This window comes from Felis catus, chromosome D1 (genome assembly GCF_018350175.1).
Source record: "Felis catus isolate Fca126 chromosome D1, F.catus_Fca126_mat1.0, whole genome shotgun sequence".
Classification (NCBI taxonomy): Eukaryota; Metazoa; Chordata; class Mammalia; order Carnivora; family Felidae; genus Felis; species Felis catus.
In genome coordinates this window covers 38,914,117-38,928,114 of record NC_058377.1, presented here as the reverse complement: position 1 = coordinate 38,928,114, position 13,998 = coordinate 38,914,117, and the positions used below count along the sequence as shown (strand labels likewise).

The 13,998-nt window shown below is 34.2% G+C and overlaps 1 protein-coding gene across 2 annotated transcripts in view; it reads left to right on the top strand.

Annotated features, from left to right (window-relative positions):
* The first annotated feature begins 10 nt into the window (after positions 1–10).
* KDM4D (lysine demethylase 4D) overlaps positions 11–13,998 on the top strand; it is a 34,345-nt gene continuing 20,357 nt past the window's right edge. Inside the window, exons 1-2 of one of the 2 annotated variants that reach the window (XM_023239325.2) lie at positions 11–387; positions 2,001–2,094. The gene's annotated coding sequence lies outside the window, so the exon portion shown is untranslated. Of the gene's footprint in view, positions 427–2,000; positions 2,095–13,998 lie in introns of both variants that reach the window. The other variant, XM_023239326.2, reaches the window with a different exon arrangement.

Below are 13,998 nucleotides of genomic sequence, written 5' to 3'. Positions count from 1 at the left end.
GAAAGGGGCGGGGCCGAAACGGCCCAGGGGGCGGGCGTTTGAAATCAGTGCTTTAGGGTAGACCCTAAACATCATTTTATACCTTCGAGAACCAATTACTTAATGTCTCTTCCGTCTTTCCCTTCCCCGACCCCCTCCCAGACTCCTTCATTCCGGTGCTGCGTGGACGGAAAGCCCCGGGTAGCCGACACCACGTCCCCGGCTAGCGAGAGAGAGCGTAGAGAAGGATTACACCAAACTGTTTAAATCCAACGGCTCCAGCTTCCTCTCTCCTGAGCTAGACCCAACAAGCCTAGAGAGTTGGGCTACGGAAAAACTAGTGTTTTCATTTAATTGGATATGAAGAAAGAACAAATATGTACGGGGGCAACCACGATCTTTATAAAGGTACCATTCCTGCAAAAATATTAGTCTTCAAAAGCAAAGGTTGTATTCGTATTGTTTGTTAAAATTTCTCTTTTTTAGAAAAGTCTAAGTTCTAGTGGGAGGGGAGATGTCACTATTCGAGATTCATTTATGAACCCGATTACGAGCGTTTAGAACGGTGGGCCCAACTCCTAGAAGCACGAGATGCAGTTATAAGATGGCTACTCAAGCGTTAGGTGAACTTTTAATGAGACAACGAACGAGGCGGGGGGAGGTGGGGGGGGACCTTACCAGTCGTCTTTCCTCCCTTTCCCAAGAAGCACTCTGGGAGCAGGGCTCTCGTTTGCTTAGCCCATATTGGTATCTCCTCACATAGTTTTTGGCCACAGTAGATACTCAATATTTATTAAACAAATGAAAATTCAGCTCCTCCAACTTGGTTTCAAATGTAAAGAGCTCATTAAATTGAACGTTAAAAAGCTTTATTTTCGGAACTCTTTCTTTGAAACTTATAAATGGAAAAAAGTAAAAAAAAAAAAAGCCCCTTATAAAGTTCAAGATGAACATCTTAGTTCTTAGTGGAGGTGTTTCTCCCCTAGTTTTGCACATCTCCGTAAAGGACGCTACCATGTATGAGGTTATTAAACCCAAATCTTGAGGATCCTAATTGAATTCCTTTTTCTAAACCCTTCACATTTAGTTTATTTGCAAGACTTGCCAATTGTACTTCCAAAATGATACCCCACATTTCAGTCCACTGCCACTACCCTAAGTCTAAGACACTATTTTTCACCGGCATTTGTAATTGCTCCCTAACGCGTCTTCTTGCTTCCACTTTTGTCCAACGTACAGTTAATTTTGCGTATAGCAGTGAGAGTGACCTTTGAAAATTACAAAGCAGGTAGTGTTACTCTCCTGCAGAAAAATCCACTGCACTTAAAGTCAAATTCCTTAATGTGACCTAAGACCTTGTGGAGTCTGGTTCCTGCCTAGCTCCTTGACTTCACTTATAATCAGACACTTCTTACATATTAAACTTTAGCCACAGCCAGCAGGGCGTTTCTGTTTCACAAACGAGGATAAGGTTCCTTTGTACTAGGTTTTCTCTGTTGCCTGTGCCCCAAGACGACTGTTAACATCCTTCAAGTCTCTGCTCAGATGTTACTGTGTCAGTGAGGCTTTTCCCTGACATCTTCTTTGTCACCCCCAAGCCCCGAACATGCAAATACCGTCACATCGCCCTACTTTATTTTTTTTGTAGTACCAAATGCTGCCAAATTTATTCTGCCATTGTTTTTTCGCCTTGTTTTTTGTCTGAGAGGCAGTATAGCAGAGTCGTTAAGAGATAAGGGATCTATAGCCTATCTTGGTGCTAAATTCCAGGTCTGCCTTTGACTAGCTGTTTAGCCTTGCCCTAAAGGGAAAGTTATCTTCCCTTTTTGTGCCCTCAGTTTCCATTATATAAAATGGGGATAATTCTAGTCTTGACCTCCTATTGTTATGATAAGGATTAAATGAAGTAATACTTGTAAAGTGCTTAAAACAGTCTCAGCAAACAGTACTTGCTAAATTAATGTTAGCTATTATTATTATTAATATTATTTTTATTATTATTGTCTATCTTCCTATATTAGAACGTAAGTTCCAGGAAAGCAGGAACCTTGTCTCTCTTGTTCACTGGTGTATCCTCTGCATGTAGAACAGTGCCTGGCACATAATAGGTGCTGAGTAAGTATTTGTTGAATGAATGAATGATTGATGCACTATGAAGTGGAGGAAAGAAGTAACAATGACAGGGTGGTGACACAATTATAGATAATACCCCTGGTTTCTATATCCCAGCTGCCCTTATCAGCCCTGAGTCAATCACCCTGATTCATTTTGCTCTTAGCCCACCACCATGGGCTAACCTTTGGATCACCATGATTAAATAACCACCCCTGTAATTCCATTAACACCCACATACAATATCATCAGTCCATGAAGTTAAAACCTTTGACATAAGTGGTCTGAAAGTAGTAATTAGAAAACACTAAAAAAGTGTTTGCTTAAGTGATTTTAAAGTTCTGATAAATGAAACCAAAAGCTTTTGACTTAAGTGGTTTGAAAGTATTAGGAAAAAAAAACCCTAAAAGCAAGTTTACTAAAAACTTAAAATATACCTTATCAGTTACCTTTGCTGGCAAAAGTCATATATAACCTCCCAGGAGTTCTCATTTTAAGCCCATTACCACAGAAATCCAGTTGTGCCTCGAATTCTGCCTGCCAAACCTCCTATGCTCTTCAAATTGCTTATTTTTCCACTCTGCAATGATATGATTTCCCACAGTCCCCTCTTTCTTCAAATCTACACACCCTTTCCACCCTCTTTTCCCTTCTCATCCTCTTTCCCAGGAATGGATGATCTTCTGACTTCTTGCGAAAACAAAAGCTCTTAAACAAGGATTTCTCATGTGCCCTCCAGCAGATCTACCAAACTGCCCATGACTGTGCCCATTGCCCTCAGCTCTTTATGGGTTAGTAGACATGAGATGACCTAAGCCCCTTCCTTTGTGGTCTGGATCCTAATCCCTCCAACCTTCTTTGTAACTGACATCTTGCTGTATTTCTTATCTCTCATAATCTATAAATCAATCCATTCCTTGTAGATCATTCTTATCAGGTTTTGGGTATATGTAGTAGATCTTAACCTTTAACAGTGCTCCTTCATTTTAATATGACAAAGGCAGTATTTTAATTCAATGTGTAAGGGATATTTTACATAATAACTATGACTGTAGAACCGACTCTTGTGGCAGGATGTAATGTGGAGTTCTAGCTTCAAAATTTACACAAATACTATGTCCTATTGAATTGAATAGCCAAAAGGAAAAAAGAAACCATAAATATCTAAGAAGAAACCTTAAGAGACTATTTGCACAACCTAGGGTTTGCAAAGACCTTTTGAGCAAGGCAGAACACCTAAGAGCTGTGCAAAGAGTAAATGTAAAACTTTATCTATATAAAAATTTTATTTTATTAAAGAAGGTGCTTAAAACAAAGTCAAAGATAAATGCTAGATTAACAGGTGAATTTTGTAATACCTATAACATAAAAGGTTACTACTACTATACATAACAAAATACAAACAACCCAATTTAAAAAATGGGCAAAGAATATAAACAGGCGATTCAGAGATAGCAATTCCAAAGAAACAAACATAAAAGACACACAACCTCCCTATTAGGAAGATGAAAGTAAACTAATAATTCCCACATTATAGTATCAGATTGGCAATAATTTTGACAAATTAACGAGACAATTGGATGGGATTGGGAGAAAAGGGGATCCAGCTAGACAATAGGCATTGGCTCCTGATTTCTCTCACAGTAAAAATAAAAGGTGCTCACAGTGACCTACAAGACTCTCCCCTACATAATTGATTTCCTCTCTTGCTCATGTCTCTCTAGGCTACATCCCTTCCTGGTGTTATGTGATCATATCTCCTGCCTTAGGGTCCTTGCAGTAGCTATTTCCTTGGCCAAGAACACTCTCACTTGTCTTATTCAAATGTAGGTTTAAATGAGGTCACCCAAACATGACAGTCCTATTGAAAGTTGCAACCCTCCTCCCCGTTGGTCCCCCAGGATGCTGTTCTCCTTATCTCCCTTATCCTGCTGTCCTTTTCTTTTTTACATAGCATATGTCCTCTTACATGATCCTATATAATTTAGTTATGCTTATTATTTCTTTCTCTACTTATTCCGTGCAGTATATAAATTCTACAAGGGCAGAATCTTTGTTCATCCCAATGATGTAAGCCAAGCACCTAGAACAGTGCCTGGCACCAAGAGATGCCCACAATTTTTTTGACAAATGAATTAATGAATGAATGGATGGATGAATGAATGAATGAGTGATTGAGTGAGTGAGTTCACAGGGAAAGAAATCACATTTTGGTATAAAAAGCTATTGCCTTAATCTCTTTTATATTTTAAAGGAGAGAAAAGTAATTTTAACATTCTGCTAGTCTGGAAATAGATTTGAAATGAAGATACACCAAGACCCAGAAAGATTTCTTTTCAGGAAAGAATCACTAAATGAAAAATCCTGTGACTCTCAGGTTCTATGGGCACCATCAAAATTCTAATTCAGTCAGCCCCACCCCCATCCAGTCACAGCTCTAATTTAATCCAACCTTCTTTCAATTCCTCCAATTCTAGTAAACCCTCTCATTTTTACAGAGTTACAAAATGTGAAAATTTTGCTTGAAAATGTTTCTTTGAAGCTTTGAATAAGAAAATGAAGAAAACCCCTCAGTGGTCACAAGTCAGAAATCACGTTAAAACAAACAAACAAACAAACATAAACAATGGCATCTGTTTAAACTGTTTAACTTGAAAATGCCCAATTTTCTAAGATAAAAAAAACAAACTGGTCCTTTGTTTTGACAAGACTAGATGCCCTGAAGCCCAGAGAGATGACTTTCTGGAGACAACTTCAGAATGAAATTTGTGATGGTTCAGGCTAGATTACTGGATAATAGTGTAATTTTAACACCTTTTACTTAATATGAGCACATGGCTACCTCATCAGCTGGCCAGCCCATAATTACCAAGACAATTAAAAACAAACATATTAAAAAAAAAACAGTTAAAACTAAACAACTGATGTGGGGAAAATAAAGAGACAGACATACTGGGCAAATTCTAAGCAATGCCAACAAAAGAACTGTAGCAACATTATCAAAAGTATTTTGGGGGCACTTGGGTGGCTCAGCTGGTTAGGCATCTGACTCTTGATTTTGGCTGAAATCATGATCTTGCAGTTCATGAGACCAAGCTGTGCATCAGGCTCAGTGCTGACAGCTGGAGACTACTTGGGATTCTCTCTCTCTCCCTCTCTCTCTACCCCTCCGTCACGTGTGTTCTCTCTCTCTCTCTCCTTCTCTCCCTCCTCAAAAAATAAATATTTAATAAAAAAAAAAGTATTCTTTAAATAGAATAGCATTAAGAAGGACATGAATAGGGCCATCGTATCATATCATAAAGAAAAATACTCTAGGAAAATAGTCCAGTCATGAACATGCAACTAACTACGTAGTCGGGAAAAATACAAAGCAAAAATAAAGAATTAAAAGGAAAAACTGACATCCATAATTACAATGAGAATTTTTTTAACGTAAGTTTTCTCAGATTAATAGATCAAGCAGACAAATTAACAACATTGAAGCATTGAGTACATAGATACGTATGCTCATTGCATTTATATATGCATGTGTATTTATATATTATGTTTATATGTGTATAAAATCCTTGCAAACAAGAGAATACACATCATTTTTAATAAACATTGAACATTTACAAATTTTAATCAAATATAAAGCCCTCAAATTTCAATAAATGCTTATGTATTTCTAAATGATAATATTTAGTCTTGCCAATTTTTGAGCTTTATATAATGTTAAAAATGTTATATAAATGAATCATGTGTTCATTGTGTTTTGCTTTTTTCCTTCGACCTAATGTGTATTTTGTGTAGCTGTGGTATACTATGTGGAATTCCATCGTGTAAAAATACGCAATATGTGTTATTTATTCTAATAACTATACTTTCTGATGTGGGTGTTACAAATAATGCCACTATGAACACTCTTATAAATGTGCAAAGGTGTATGTGTGTACATTTTATTTATATATATCCTGTCAGCAGGGTGAGGGTTCTAGTTCCATACTTTCACCACACTTGATATTGTCCAACTTTTCAATTTTAACTCACCTGATAGATGATAGTAGTATCTTATTGAGGTCTGAATTTGCATTCTCTTGATTACTAAACAACATACATATGTTTAATGTCCATTCGGACTTCTTTTGTGAGGAATTGAGGTCTTTTTTTCTATTGATTCCTCTGAATTTTTTAGTACTTAGGTACCAGCTCTGTTGCTTATTTGTGCTACATGTGTATTTTCCATTTCTTGACTCCTCCTTTTGGTATATTTTGATATAGAAAAAGTCTTAGTATTTGGGTAGTTCAGCTGATCAGTCTTTTCCTTTCTGCTTTGTGCATGGTTATTTATTGATTGAGAAATTCTTCCCTACTTGAAGTTATAAGAAATTCCTGGATATTATCCAAAAGTTTTATAGTTACAGCTTTCACGGTTCCGCTAGGAATTCATTTTTGTGCATGCTGTGATAGAGAGGTCTTGAAATCTGGTAAAGCAAGCCGTCTTATCTTGACCCTCTTTTATGAGTGCTGTACTATTCTTGGCCCTTTGTGCTTCAATATAAAATGTGAAATGTTATATTCTACAAAAATACTTTTGGGATTTTGATTAGAATAACACTGAATCTATAGATCAATATAAGAAGAATTGACAATTCTACACTATTGAATCTTTAAATCTATGAACAGTTATGTCTTTCCATTTATTTAAGTCTACTTCAATTGCCTCTAAGTAAATTTATATTACTTTCTTTTTAGAAAACTTGCAAGATTTTGTTATCTTTGGCCTTATGTGCCACTTAATTTTTAATACTATTGTAAATGGCATCTTTCTTAAATTTTGATTTCCTAATTGTTGCTGATATATATAAATTTTTTTATATATTGCTATTTTAAATTCAGAGACCTTCTAAACCTTCTTATTAATTAAAGTAGCTTATTTATAAATCTTTTGGATTTTTCATATGTGCAGTGATATCTGTGAATAATGACGGCTTTGTTTCTTCCTTTCCAATCTTTCCCCTCTCCTCTCTCTTTTTCCTTGCTACCTTATGTTGGATAGGACATCCTGGGCAGTGTTTAATAAAGAAATCACAGGCATCCTTATCTTTTTCCTGATCAGAAAGGGAAAGCATTCAACTTTTACTAGTAAAGTGAAGGCTTTAGGTAGATGCACTTTACTCAATAAAATTTCCTTAAAATTTTTAGTTTGCTAAATGGGTGGTGAATTTTATCAAACACTTCTACATCCAGTGGGGTTCTCTTTTAGTTTGTTAGTGTGTTCCTGTATGTATTTATTTAACTGTCAACCTTTCACTCTTAGAATAAACCCACCTTGATCCTGATGAATATATTGCAGGAATCAATTTACTCAAATTCTATTTAGGACTTTTGCATCTATGTTCATAAGTGAGATTAGCTTGTTATGTTCCTTTCTTATAGTGTCCTCATTAGAGATTTGTGTAATAAAATGTGTTGGAAAATATTCTTTTTTCTGTTCTCTGAAAATTTGTCTAAGGTTGACATTGTTTCTCCTTTGAATGTTTGATAAAATTTGATGGTTAGACCATCTGGACTTAGAATTTTATTTGTGAAGAGAGTTTTGAACTACTGTTTCGGTTTTCTTGATGTTTATAGATATACTCAGTGCTCTATTTCTTCATGTGTCAATTTTGCTATTATGTTTTTCTAAGAATTTGTTTCATCTGAATTTTAAAATATATTGGCTCAAAGTTATTTATTCTGTCTTTACTTATTTTTTAAATGTCTGCAGCAGTTACAGTGATGATCTTTTCATCTTTCCTGATATTGGTCACTTGTGCCTTCTATTTTGGGTCTTTGCTATTTTCATCAGAGGCTTTCGATTTTATTTGACTTTTCAAAAAAACAACCTTTGATTTTGTTCATCCTCTCTATTTTATATTGGTTTTCTATTTCATCCATTTCTGGTTGTATTTTTATTATTTTCTTTTTTCTACTTTCCTTGCTTTTTTCCTAAATTTCTGAAATGGATGCTTAGCTCATTTAATTTTTCAGACTTCTTTCTTTTCCTTTCTTAGATATTTATTTAAATATATAAATCTTCTTTTTAATACCTTTTACTACATCCCACAAGATTTGAAATGTAGAATACCCCCCTCTAATTTAAAGTATTTCCTAATTTCCATTTTTATTTCTTTCTGATTAAAAGTTTGTTTAGAAATTTATTTTTAATTTTATAAAATTTGGGATTTTCTAGGTGTCTTTTTAATATTGATTTCTAACTTTGTTGTTTATAATTATGGCCTGCCTGCTTTTAGCCCTTTAACATTTGTTAAAACTTGTTTTCTGGCCACAGGTTTATGGTCAATTTTGTAAGGTTTCCATAGGACTTGAAAAAAAATTCTATTCTGTATTTTTGGGAGTACAAAGTTCAGTATATGACCATTAGGTCAATTTTTAGATTTCATTGCTCAAGTATTCTATATTTCTTTACAAATACTTGATCAATTAGTAGAGTCCTGGTCCTGTTTTTGTTGATTCCCTGTCACTTTCAAAAGTGTGTCAGATTGGTGTTAAATGATATGATGTAACTTAAAGTTTAGAACCACTCTTATTAAATTCTGAAATGAATGTAGAATTTCTGCTAATCAGTCAACATTCAGTATTTTACTGGAGATCATATCTAATTATATAAGACTTCCATTCCTGCCCAGCTTCCAAAAAAAAAAAAAAAAGAAAAGAAAAAAAAAAAAGAAGCAATGACTACTGGAAAGAAGAGATATGAGTTTTGTATTTTTTTCAGAAAATGTCTATATGGAAAAGTCTAGAATCAATGGTCAGGCTGGTTTAACTAATAGGAAAAAGAGGTGTAAAGTTTGAAAAGAGATGTAGATCAATAAATAATGAAAATTAATAGAAAAATGTCTATCATAATACACTCAAAAAATTAAGAAGTTCCTAAGAATATATCTAAGGCAACAGATACATTATCTTTATGGATAAAATTTTGAAGCTTTATTGAAATACATATAAGATCTGAATAAATGGAGGAATGCCAGTTAGTGAATGGGAATGCCCAGTATGGGAGGTATGTCCACCTCAAGTTTTTCTTTAACTCATGCAATTTCAGTTGAAATCAATAATATTTTTGTGGAACTTGAAAAATTTATCCTAAAATTAATACTGAAGTTTAACTCTACTAATCTACCCAAACTAATTCTGAAAAAGATGAATAAGCACATAGGGACTTGACTTACCAATTACCAATACTAAGCATAAAGCTATTATAATTAAATAGTATAGATTCAGCACAGAAATGGACAAATCAATGGACTTGAATGTAGAGTTTAGAAAGAGATCCATGTTTATATTGGAACTTGGCATGTGAGAGTGGAAGATTCCAACTCAGTGGGAAAATGGGGATAGACAGATTTCTACAAACAACAACAGCAACAACAACCAAAACGACAATATAGATCCCTACTTCCCAACAGCATTCTAAATGGATGAAACAAAGAAAACAAAAGAAAATAAAATCTTTGTGACTTAAAGGAACAGTATGTTACTTAAACAGGACATAAGGGAACAGATCATAATGGAAAAAGATACGTTTGATTACATTTAATTTTCAAAATACCTAAAAAAGACACCATGAACAAATTTAAATGGAGGTGATGGGGTGAAGTGAGCTATTTACAACACTGTGACAGACATAGAATTAGCATCACAAACATTTAAAGAACTCTTACAAATCAGTAGAAAAAGAAAAACTAATTGAAAAAGCAAAGGATATAACTGGTAATTCATAAATTGAAACCCACATAAAGGCAATAATCAATGAAAAGCCCGCACCTCATCAGGAAACAAGCCACACAATCATATAAAAGGAAATAAATAATTTTGCCAATCAAATAGTTAACTAAAAATTTGACATTCTCAAGTGCATCTAGGGGTATGGAGAAAGAAACTTCTATTCAGTGCATGTGTTAATTAGGAAAATCACTAGATAAAGCAACTTGACCTTGCGTAATAAAATGCAAAATACAGTTTCTGTTTCACCTAAAAATATCTACCCTAGGTAAATTCTCACATATGATTACCAGAACACACATAAAAGTTTTCAGTGTAGCATCATTCATAAAAAACAAAACAAAATGAAAAACACTTAAGTAATCTAAATACCCACTAATAGAGAAATGCATTGAATAAAGTATATTCTTATAAGAGACTATATATGTATATTTTTGTGTATTATGAGTTGAGACAGTGTTGAATTCAAAAACTGAAAAAAATTAGCATATTATGAAATCATTTATATAAAATAAAAGTAGTAGATACACAAAACAATAGTCCATATTTTTAGTGGATACACAACACATAACACACAAATGAAAAGACATCCACCAATCAAAAAATGCACCAAATTCATAATAATTGTTTATGAGGCTGGGAAAGAAAAGGAGATTAGGATTTGCAGTTTACATCTAAAAGGGACTTCCACTTCATCTGAAATATTTATTTCTTCTATTTAAAAGTACCTGAAACAGGAACAAGATCCTTCAGGATGTCTGTTCTCACTACTTCTACTCAATATTACACCGAAGATTCTAATCAGGGTAGTTAGGCAAGGGAAAAAAAAACAAACAGCATCCAAATTGCAAAGGAGGGACTAAAACTGTCTTTATTGACCGACAGAGGGCATGATTTTATGTAGAGAAAATCTTAAGGAACCACTAAAGGACTACTAGAACTGGGTAAGTTTGGCAAGATTTCAGAATATAAGACCAGTATACAAAAATCAGTTGATTTCTGTACATTAGCAATGAGCAATGTGAATTAAAAATGAAGTTAAGAAATCAATTCCATTCTCAATAGCATCAAAAAGAATAAACTGTTTAAGAATAAACTTAAAAGAAGTGGAAACTACATTGGAAACTACAAAATGTTGTTAATGAAGAGCTAAATAAATGCAAAAGCATTCCATATTCATGGATCAGAAGACTTAATTTTGTTAAGATGGCCATATACCCCAAATTGATCTATGGATTCAGTGCAATTCTATTTAATTACTTCCGGCTCACCCCTCCCCTCCCCCCCCCCCCCCCCCCCCCCAGAAAATAAAACTTTATGCTGAAGTTGATATATAAACACAAAGGACCTGGAATACCAAAACAATCTTAAAAGAACAAAAAATTTGGAGGACTCACACTTCCTGATTTTAAAACTTACAGCAAAGCTGTAATAATTAAGACACTGGTATCAGGATAGCTATATAATTAACTGGAATATAATTGAGAGCCTGAAATAAACCCTTAGCCAGTTGATTTCAACAAAAGTTTCAAGAAAATTCAACAGTTAAAGAATAGTTTTTTCTTTTAACATATGTTGCTGGAACAGTGGATATCCACAAACAAAAGAATGAATTTGGATCCCTACCTCACACCATATACAAAAATTAAGTCAAAATTGACCATGGACCTAAATGTAAGCAAATACTGTAAATGTCTTAGAAGAAAACAGGAATATATCTGCATGACCTTGGACTAGGCAATAATTTCTTAACTACAACAGCAAAAGCACAAGGAATAAAAGAATTGATCAGTTGCACTTAATTAAAATTCAAAATTTGTACACTTCCAAAGACATAATTAAGAAAGTGAAATGGTAATGCACAGACTGGCAGAAAATATTTGCAAATGATATACTCAACAAGGGACTTATCACCAGGACATATAAAGACATCTTGCAACTCCATAATGAGAAGACAAAAGACTCAAAAAATGAGTAAAGAATTTGAATAGAAATTTCTTCAGAAAAGATATGGGCAATGAGATAGGAAAAAAAAATGCTCAACATCAAATTAGTCATTAAGGAAAGACAAACCAAAACTGCAAGATAATTCACACCAACTAGTAGAAATACTATTTTAAAAAAAGGCAATAATAAATATTGGTGAGAATGTTGAAACATAAGGATGCTCCTATATTGCTGGTGGAAATTTAAAATTTTGCAGGCACTTCAGAAAATCAGTGTAGCAGTTTCTCTGAACATTAAACATAAGAGTTACCATATGATCCAGCAATTCCACTCCTAGGTATCTACACAAAAATAAAAACACATGTCCCCACATAGACTTGTACATGAATGTTCATAATAGCCAAAGGATGAAGACAACCTAAATGTTATCAATGGATGAATGGACAACTAAAATGTGGTATATTCATAACAGTGGAATATTATTTGACCATAAAAGGAAGCAAAATACTAATACTACAACAGGGACGAACCCCAAAAACATGCTGAATGAAACAAGCCAGACACACAAAAAACTCATTATATGATCCTATTTATATGAAATTTCCAGACTAGGCAATAGATTAGTGGTTTCTTGGAGCTGAGGGTGGAAATGGGTTGTGACTGAAAATGGGCATGAAGTTTCTTTTTGGAGTGATGGAAATGTTCTAAAACTAGATTATGGTGATGGTTGCACAGCTTTGTAAATATACCAAAAATTATTGAATTGTACATTTAAAATGGGTGAAATTTTTGTTATGTAAATTATATCTCAATAAAGCTGTTTTTTTAAAAAAAACACTTGAAGCAAATATGAAAAAATGCTAAGAATGTCAAGTCTGGCTGTTTGGAATGCAGGTTTTTGTTATATATGCAATTTTCTCTATTATTTAATGTTTCTAAAAAACAGAAAATTAAGACACCATAAATTCCTGAGCCCCAATTTCAAATGAAATAGATACACAAATCTAAAGCCTTTTCTTTTCTTTTTTTTTCAATGTTTACTTATTTTTGAGAGAGAGAAAGAGATAGAGCATGAGTGGGGGAGGGACAGAGAGGGAGACACACAGAATTGGAAGCAGGCTCCAGGCTCGGAGCTGTCAGCATAGAGCCTGACATGGGGCTCGAACCCATGAACTGTGAGATCATGACCTGAGCCAAAGTCAGACACTTAACCAATTGAACCACCCAGGCACCCCTAAAGTCTTTTCATTATACTCTCACCCGCAGGTACTGACAGTTGCCCCCAGCCCCAAAGGAAATGACTGGATACTTGTCAGAGCACTCTCAATGAAACTTACCAGTCATACATAGCAAACAAAACTCTTCAGTGCCTGGCTCTTAAACATAAGCCAAGAATAATAGATATATGAGGAAAGCACTTAACATGAAGGACAGAAACCAAAGCGTCCTGGAAGAGTGAATTCCGGGGAAACAGACACAATGTAGAAAGCAAATGGAACCTTAAAAAAATCCCCAGAATTAATACTTCTAGAGAGAGAAAAAAATCTGAAGCCATGGAAAATATCAGAAATCCATAATGAAAGGAATATTCAGAAAGCAAAAAAGAATTTATGGAAATTAAAAATAATTGCTAAAAGATTTGGAAAATAAAGTGTAACAAAAGAACAAAAAGATGGAAAATAGGAGAGCAAAGATAAGAAAATCAGAGGGTAAGTCCAAGAGGTTTCATAACCAACTAATTGTATTTCTAGAAAGAGAGAACTGAAAATATAGTGGGAAGGAATATATTAAAGAAATGATATCAGCCTCACAGCAACGAAGAACATGAGTTTCTATATCAGAAGGTCTAGCTCAATAGTTGACAAAAAAGACTTACGGATCATGTCCTAATGAAATCTGTGAAAATCAGGACCAAAGGAATATTCTAAAAGTGTCAAGAGAGTAAAAACACGATGCACAAAAAGGATCACAAAACACATTGGTTTTGGATTTCTGGAAACTAGAATTCAATGGAACAATGTCTTCATGGTCCTGAAAGAAAAACGTAAAGGTAGAACAAAGACATTTTCAAACATGCAAACTTTGGTAGTTAATATACTTATGACCAACTTTGAATTTCCTTTTTAATATTTAGGAAAATTCCCATATTAGGTCTCCTGCCTTGCCAAGGTTGAAGCCAGAATTCAATCA